The sequence below is a fragment of the Marmota marmota genome, unplaced genomic scaffold (assembly GCF_001458135.2).
Source record: "Marmota marmota marmota unplaced genomic scaffold, marMar, whole genome shotgun sequence".
NCBI classification, from domain to species: Eukaryota; Metazoa; Chordata; class Mammalia; order Rodentia; family Sciuridae; genus Marmota; species Marmota marmota.
The window spans coordinates 40,153,118-40,162,132 of NW_026000016.1; positions in this window are offsets into that span (position 1 = coordinate 40,153,118).

The following is a 9,015-nucleotide window of genomic DNA, read 5'->3' on the forward strand; positions in this document are numbered from 1 at the left end:
TCTCTTTTGGTATGTGATGAGCTAGGGTTATCCATTTTAAAACACATTCCTGTAAATATCACCCTAATATGATGCACCCAGCCCCTGAACCTCCTTGGAGTCACCTGGTGTTTAGCTCCTTTTGAAATTCAAAGCTGTGTGCAGAATAGATGTTAAAGATATATAACTTGTAAAGTAAGAGCACCCCTGGGTTCAATCCCCAGTACCAAAAACAAACAAACATCAACAACCAAAATAGTCATCAAGGTTATGAAAGGAAGAGAGCAGGTCAGGGTGTCTTTGGTGGCTCAGGAAGAATCTGTTGCCTGAGCAAGGACTCAGAGGTCTAGTCCCAGATCTTCTGTCCCACACACCCTAGTCTTGCTCACCCCTCTACCACCCACTGGACACTGTCTCCAGTTTTTCTTAGTCTTTTTCTGTTTGCACTACTCTTACGAAGGCCTTGCTAGATCACTCAGAGGGAGGGAGAGCATCCAGATTCTAACACCCCCCCAGAAACCTGCCCAGGTCCCGCCCCCCAGCACCTTCAGCTACAGTGAAAGTGTGTGCCCACTAACAACAGCTCTCTTTCCATCCTCCTTGGCAGACCCAATGCACCCTGGGCAGCATGCCACACCTGCTCCATAGGATCTCAAGCTTTGCATCCAAACAGGAACATTGCTTTGCCCTTAAAAAGGGAGATTTCTGGTCCTGCTGACCATCAAGTAGGCTGTGGGGGCCATGTGCCCTTCCGGGAGGTAGAACCCTGACTTAGGCGCAGGCAAGAGGCCCCAGCAAGAAGGGAGGCAAAGAACTGGGTCCTCAGCACATCCTGTTTATTCAGCATTTATTGAGTGTCTACTATATGCTCCCCACCTTGAAAAGCTCTTGATCCAGTTAAAAATTTACATTGGTCGGGCTCCGTGGCATACGCCTATAATCCCAGTGTCTTGGGAGGCTGAGGCAGGAGGACTGTAAATTCAAAGCCAGCCTCAGCAATTTAGCGAAGCCCTAAGCAACTCAGTGAAACAAAATATTTCAAAAGGGCTGGGGATGTGGCTCAGTGGTTAAGTGCTCCTGGGTTTAATCCCCAGTAGCCCTCGTGCCAAAAAAAAAAATTCACATAAAATGTCCTCAGCAGTTTTTGAAAGTGCCACACTGTTCCTAGTCCATACAGACTCATTAGGATTAAGGTCACTTTTGCCTTCGTTTTGTCAGACATAGCTCCTATAGGTCTTTCAGAAGCGGGTGGGGGGCAAGAAATTACAAGCTTTAGCAAAACAGAACCATCTAAACTACAGCCTGCAAGGTTGGGTCACCCACCAGTGGCCCTGCCTTATGAATTTTCACAGAATGAAATTAATTTGAAATAACACAAATGCCTTTACAATATCCATTGTTGATAAGTTGAAAGATCTTTAAAAGAGTTTGTTTGTTTCCTAGAAGTAACTCAATAGGACTTTTGTTCATAGAAAATATTTTCCTTCCTTTTATTTCCAGTCACACAATGTTGAGCAAGGGCTCTTGCCTGGTAGCTGTGGAATGCACTGAACCACGGGCAGGCCCCTGTGGCTAATAGAAGCATCAAGAAATAGGTTTTTGAATTCTTACCGACGGTTTTCTGTCCCTTCCCCCCATCCCACCTTTGAACTGCAAAACCAAATTTCAAAGGGAGGTAGATAAAGGATGTATTCCTTGACCTATTTTATTTTATTTTATTTTTTTTTTAGCATCAAGGTTCAAAGACTAGTAGTGAATTAATTTATGGCCCAGTCTAGTTGAACAAATAAAAATCACTATTCAGTCTGAAATCCATTTAGGAGAAATAACTGCTTCAGAACACTTATATTTACCCTCCAGGGATTGGGAACAAAAAATAGCAACTAGTTTGGAAAATTAATCTTCCTGGGCCTTCTTAGCAGCAATCAGCAGGCACTAAATAAAGAACCATGGGTATGGCCTGAGTTAGGGGGGCAAGTCTAGGGGCCTTAATTGCCTATAGACTAACCAAAGCAGCAGCAGAGAAGAGCCCCAGGCGTGACTGATTTGCTTTGTACATCCAGCTTTGAAAAGGCTCCCGGAGTCTTAAAGAGGGGATTTCTAAGGGCATCCCAGCTTTGATGCCACTTTTAGAAAACAGTGTTCAGGAAGGACTAATAAGCAGGCTAATGAAAGGAGTTGGCCCTCTTCTCTGATCTGCCAAACAGATAATGGGGTTTCCAGTTGTTGGAGCTGTGTTACCAGATCGCAATTCCCAAGGACACGCCCCAGATGAAACTGCTCTAGAAACCATCCTGAGTGGGCATCTCTCAAAAGCCCAGAATCCTTGAAAATAAACTTGAGGTTTTCTGCCCATCCATGCAACACAGACTACTTTGCCAAGAGGTTACTATTCAGCACGTTCAACAGGTACTGGAACATGAGGAAATCAGGTTCTGAGGTCGCTTTTCTGATTTCTTATTTTAAAAAATTCCTCTAAATCCAAATGTAGAAAATCAGAAACTAAGTTACAAGATCATGGTCGTTGTTGGATTCCCCACTCAGCAGCCTCAGATCACAAACTCTAAAGGTCTTCTTTGTCTTACAGAGTTGAGAATCTACTTGTCCTAGGCCACTTAATAAGTCAGGGACCACGCTAGGTCTAGAATGTACCCAAGTATTCTAAGTCTCAGACAGGCTGGTTCTCTGCATGATCTAGAGATCCCCCATAAGCCACAGACAAATGCGGGAGACCCCTGTAGATTCAAATGATGCAAAGCTGAAATATCATGCTATAGGTGAGGGAAAAACTCGCCCTGTGAGTCACACACACCGGGTTTCAAGTCCTGACCCTGCAGCTCTGACAAGGTGGATGACTTGGGGCAAGTTATTAGAGCTCTCTGAGCCTCAGTCTCTTTGTTTGAAAAAGAAAGAAAAACAATGCCTATTACACAGGCTGTTATGAAAACCAGTTCAAAGAAGAGCATAACCTTCATAAAACGGATAGCCCAGCTCCTGCCTGAACAGCTTTGTCCTAGGAGGAAGGGTGCAATTACAGATATGGTTTAAATGACATGAGCAACACATCTGGAAGGTGTGACCAGTGACTCAACAAATACCCAATGCAGAGGAGAGCCGAAGACACCCTAGAAGAAGAGCACTGGTGGTCTAGTTAGAGGTTAAGGGGAACAAGAAAGGAAGGGAGAGAGGAGCAGAATGGACCACAGATGTCCAAGAGAAATAGAACGCAAGGCACAGACGTCATGGACAATGTCTGAATAGTCACACGTTTAAAAGTTCAAATAAACTGATAACATCAATCTTAATGTATGTTTTATTTAGCTTGATGTGTCAAAATATTATTCTAACTTGTAATCAGTATAAAGTTAGTAATATTTTCTCTTCTTTCCCCCTAAGTCTTCAAAGTCAGTGTGTACTTTACACTTAGTACATCTTGATTTAGGCACTCACCATGCTGGACAGCATAAGTACAGGTCCTGTCAATCACTCTGCTGGGTGCTGGGGACCAAACGTCTAGGATGGAGCATGGGGCCAGCCCTCAAGGGATGAATGGTCAAGTTTGGGATCTAGAATGAAGGTGGGGGTGGAAGTACACCCAACGGCATGCATTTGCCTGTAGGTTCCCAAACTGCTTATCACAGACACTAACCCTGCAGCTCAATCCTTTACCCCTGAGCCCTAGACACACTCCAACCGTGACATTCCTTCCCACTGTCCACATGAGCAGGGGTAAGAATGTGTGTCTGATTTGGGGGATTGAGATATTCAGCCCCACACAGGAGCAGCTCAAGGGGAGCCGGTTGCCTTGCTCTCTAATCCTCTAGGCCACAAGGGACCCACTTTGTACTGGGTGAGCCCAAATTCCAGACAAGTGGGAAGGAAACCCCAAGAGAAGTCTCAGCCCCGGATAAAACCATGTACCTGCCTCTTGGGTGAGCAGCAGCAGCAGGGGGAGGCATCCATGTCATAGAGGCAGCAGCCCTGGCTGCCAGCTGCACCCCACCTGCCTGTCCCCCTTCCCTCGCCCCTCCCTTGAAAGCCTCTTCATTTCCTCCACCGCCTGACGGAGGGAGACTGACACCGCCCCAAGTGACACTGCACAGCGCCCTCCTCACTGTTCAAATGAGTAGTCATGACCCTTGGCAAAACCAGACATGGGGCTTTTTTGTAGATTCCCCAGCGTTTTGGGAAACCCTTTACCTTTTTCTGCAGTCCTGCCCCTCCCCCAGCCCTAAGATTCTTTCTTGACTATTCCTGCTGAGAAGCTAATTCCTACTGAGGAGTAAATGACTCCATCAGCCATCTCCCCCAGGAATATTGGCATTTAGACTGAATAATAATAAAATAGCTAAAATTTATTGAGTGCTTACTAGGTGCCAAGCACGGTGCTAAGAAGATAATGCCTCACGCTAGGAAATTACTGGATGATGGCGGGATCTTAAGCAAGGTAACAGAGTGGGAACAGAGGCATTTTCCTGGTACTTTCTCGGAAGATGATCATTACATGTACATGTATATCCAAAGTACATATATAATTGGTGTGAATATACTATGGATGCAACCAGAAATATGAAAAATTGTGCTCTATATATGTAATAAGAATTTTAATGCATTCTGCTGTCATATAAATAAAAAAATTTATATACAAAAATTCTCAGAAGATAAATCCTATGCAGCCTAACTATAGGGCATTATTGTTGGGGATATGGAACAGCTGCATTTCTCCCTCTTAGTTTAAATTTTAGAGCCACTTTCTTGTTTATGGATTAGGGGTAGTAGAATTAAATTCATTTTCATTCATTCATTTGCTTAAAATATGACAATGATCAAAACTGGCAAAGCTCGCTCTCATGGACTTACAATATGGTGGAGGAAGACAGGCATTAAACAAGCAAAATGAGAGGATTACAGATTGTGAGCATCCCATCAATAAAATGAGAAAAGGGTGTAATGGAGGAAAGCGGGAGTGGTTGGGACTCCCTGGGTACAGGCTGCAGGGGGAGCCCTGGAGGAGGCCTGTGGTTTTCCTGTCCCCAATGGGGCTCCTTCTGGATTTCCTGGCTCTTTGTCTTTTACCTACCTTGGGGTTTCAAAGCACAATCCTGGGGTATCTCCTCTTCTCGTTCCACAAATGCTCTCTGTGTGCTCTCAGTCAGTTTCATAGTAGATGTCACCCAAATGTATAACTCTAGCTTCCAAAGGTGTTAGGAAAACTGGATCCATGAATTCAAGGGTCAATCCGAGAGCACCCCTGGGAAGCCCACTGGCATCTCAGGTTGAATTTGCTCTTGACTTTCCACTTCCCCAACCTGTGTCTGCTCCCCTGGTTTCTGGATTCAGTACACACACTAATATCTGCCCAATGGCTCAAACCCAAAGCTTAGGAGTCACTATTTTCTGTCTCTGAAATAGGATCAATGGGACAGCATCCTGACTTTTCTGTGAGTGAATAACATGTTCTAAGACCCCAGTGATGTGCTCCAACACAAACGCTGTTGAACTTCCTCAGCCTGTTGACAGGAAGAGCCGGTGAGTGTCTTGGTGTCTTGGAATGCATGTATGCTTCGTTGAATCTTCAGTATGTGTTTTCCCTCCTGTGGGAAGAACAAGACATTATAGGAATGGAGACGAATTCACCTTTAAAAAGACCCTGAGGTTAAACTTCTGCCTTTCTCCTAAGTTAACAACAGCCTAAATCCTTCCCTGAGGGCTCTTAGGAAGTTCCAGGACAGAAACTGGCTCAGAGAGCCCTGCAGTCCTGCTACAGGGCTAGAGAAAGGAGCCCTGTAGAGGGAGGAGCGGTCACTACGCATCTAAAAATGGAAACCCTTACAGACTAAGGAAGGGACTAGATTTCTTCTTCTTTTTTAAATATGAAATCATTTTTTTTGACTTTTAATTTTTTTAATTTTAATTTTTTTATTTGTACTTTTTAGTTACACATGACGGTAGAATGTATTTTGACATATCATATATACATGGAGTGTAACTTCCCATTTTTGTGGTTGTTACACTGGTCGTGTATTCATATATGAACATAGGAACGTTATGTCCAGTTCATTCTACTGTCTTTCCCATTCCCATCCACCCTCCCCTGTCCAATCCAGTGAAACCCATCCCCATAGTGAGTCAGCATCCGCATATCAGAGAGAACATTCAGCCTTTGGTTTGTTTTTTTTTTTTTTTTTGGAATTGGCTTATTTCACTGAGCATGATAGTCTCCAGTTCTGTCCATTTACTGTCAAATGCCATAATTTCATTTCTATTTATGGCTGAGTAATATTCCATTGTGTATATATACCACATTTTTTGTATCCATTCATATGTTAAAGGGCACCTAGGTTGGTTCCAGAGCTTAGCTATAGTGAATTGAGCCACTATAAACATTGATGTGGCTGCGAGGGACTAGATTTATAATGCCTTTGCCTAGACATACTCTCTATTCTCCTTTTTTTAATATTTCTTTTTTAGTTATAGGTGGACACAGTATTTTTATTTTATATTTATGTGGTGCTGAGGATCGAACCCACTGCCTCACACATGTTAGGCGAGCACTCTACCTCTGAGCCACAACCCCAGCCCCTCTCTTCTCCTTTTAATAAAATTTTAACTAATTATTTCTGAGCACTCACTGTGTGTCAAGAGTTTTCACACATGCATTAAATCATTTTTCTAGCAATACCATTACAGGTTAGCAAATTTCACTGGTTGAACCCCTGATTATACAGAAGAACTGAGGACAGATGGAAACCTTAGTAACTTGCCTGAACAAATAAAATACACATAGTATAATGAACTTCAGGTGTATTTCTGTGCATATATATGAGCTGTAGATAGCAGCTGAGAGTTGTATTTAAGGTTATAAACTCTACAGAAAGACTTCCTAAGCTTGAGCCTGGTTCCATCATTACCATCTGTGTCACCTTGGACAAATCCCTTCACCTCTCTGGGCCTATCACCTCTTGCATTTAGAATATTCAGAGCGGTGCCTGGAATCCAGTAGGTCCTCGGTCGCCATCAGGCACCAGGGACTTGGTACACGTGGCCCAGAGCTTACTTGGGGCTCTCTGTACTGAGAGCTTACTTGAGGTCAAGCACTGGGCTGGCTGACACAGCACACATCCTGATGATGGTCTCATGGGATTCTCACATCATTTTGCAAGGATATCATCCTTCCTCTTTTACAGTGAAGGAATCAGACTCCAAACCATCCCTGATATCACACAATCTCCCAGGAAGTGGCAGAGTAGGAATTCAAATCCTGCTTTGGCTGCCTTCAAAACCTCTTGTTTTCACGCAACTGAAAGAAGAAGGATTCAAGGTCTTCAGCATCTTCTGATGTAAAAAAAAAAAATTTAATTGGTTTGAGTAGTTTCCACAACCACCNGAGTTCAATCCCCAGTACAAAAAAAAAAAACTGGGTTCAGTAACAAGCCCGGAAGTTGGTGCTGTCAGGTAGGTTGTGACCCTGCTCCCTGGAAAGCCTGAGGCATGAATTGCTGTTCATGCTTATAGTACAGAAATGAGTGCTCACATGCATGTCTGCACACACGTGCATAGGTTTACACACACACACACACACACACACACACACACGCCCCTGTGATCTTCAGGTGAGGAACTTCCACAGTGCCTGCCCTGCGCGCTCTACTGACTACTGCAGCAACCTCTGCCCTGAAAGTCAATTTCCCAGATGAGAACTGCAGGTGGTTGTGGAAACTACTCAAACCAATTAAATTTTTTTTTTTTACATCAGAAGATGCTGAAGACCTTGAATCCTTCTTCTTTCAGTTGCGTGAAAACAAGAGGTTTTGAAAACACAAAGCAGATCAAGCCACATGAAAAACCAAATACATGTCAATGCCAGGTGCTCTCATTTTGCAATAAACAAATGATTTGATTTACATGAAACTTATTTTTTTAATATAATTCTGTGGGTTGGGGTTGCAGAGGTCACCTGGGAGGATTTTTTGCACCTGTCAGCAATACAATAATGATCTTTGCTGGGAGGCTCCTTGAAGGCAAAATAGAAAATGCTTACAAAAAAATAGGTAATGAGACTTCTTATCCTGCAGCTCTGACTCCACACCTCACCCTGCAGCTCCACCTCCAAACCTCACCCTGTACACACCTCTTCTTATGATAAAAAGACCTCAAGTTTTCTCCCATGCAGCACCTATTCTCTCTCTCTCTCCTCCCCACCCCTTTCCTGCCTTTGTCTTTCAGGAAGAAATTCTAGAATCTAAGACCTGAAAGATCATCCCATACAGCAACATGGTTAAAGAAAGCCACTTTCAAGTCAGGCAGACCTGGGTTTCAGTCCTGGTCATAGCATCTTATGCAAGTGACTTAAACCCTCTGGGTGTGTAAAAATCATGGATTTAAAATGATCTGATAGGTTTGGTGTCAGGTTTGAAGGAGCTAATGCTTATATATTCCTTGACTCAGAGTCTGAAATACAGTTTAAGCCCCCAAAAGAGTCTTATTGTGGACACCCAGCCCAAACTTTTCATTCTATAGACAAAGAAACTAGATTCAGGGAGAATTGATTTCTCTGCAGTCAGATAGCAAGTTAATGGCAAAGACTAGATCCAGGGGTCCAGCCCAGCTCTCTTTCAACTGTACCCGAGTGGATTTTCCTTCATTCATCAATTCCAGGCAGGAAAAGGTTGGGGCACTTTCCAACCAGTGGGTCAGTTCATGCTGAGCAGAAGCTGTTGCCAGAGCCAAGATTACCCTGCGGTCCTGGGCCCCGTCATCAGCAGCCCTCTCACAGCCCACTTAACACACTCTGTCCTCAGAGCTATTGAGCTCTGGTAAAGTTGGTTTCCACAGAGCACTCTTATCACTGATTTATCTTCTGAAAGCTGAAGCTAAAAAACAATTAGATGATTACATGGTGTTACCACTAACAGCCTCAAATGTTCTGGAAGCACAGAAAAGCTCTGCATCCAGCCAGCCTTCTATCCACATTCCTGAGTACTCTCCCCCAAGGCCCTCTCCCAGAACTGAGAGGCTGAATGATTACCTACTCTG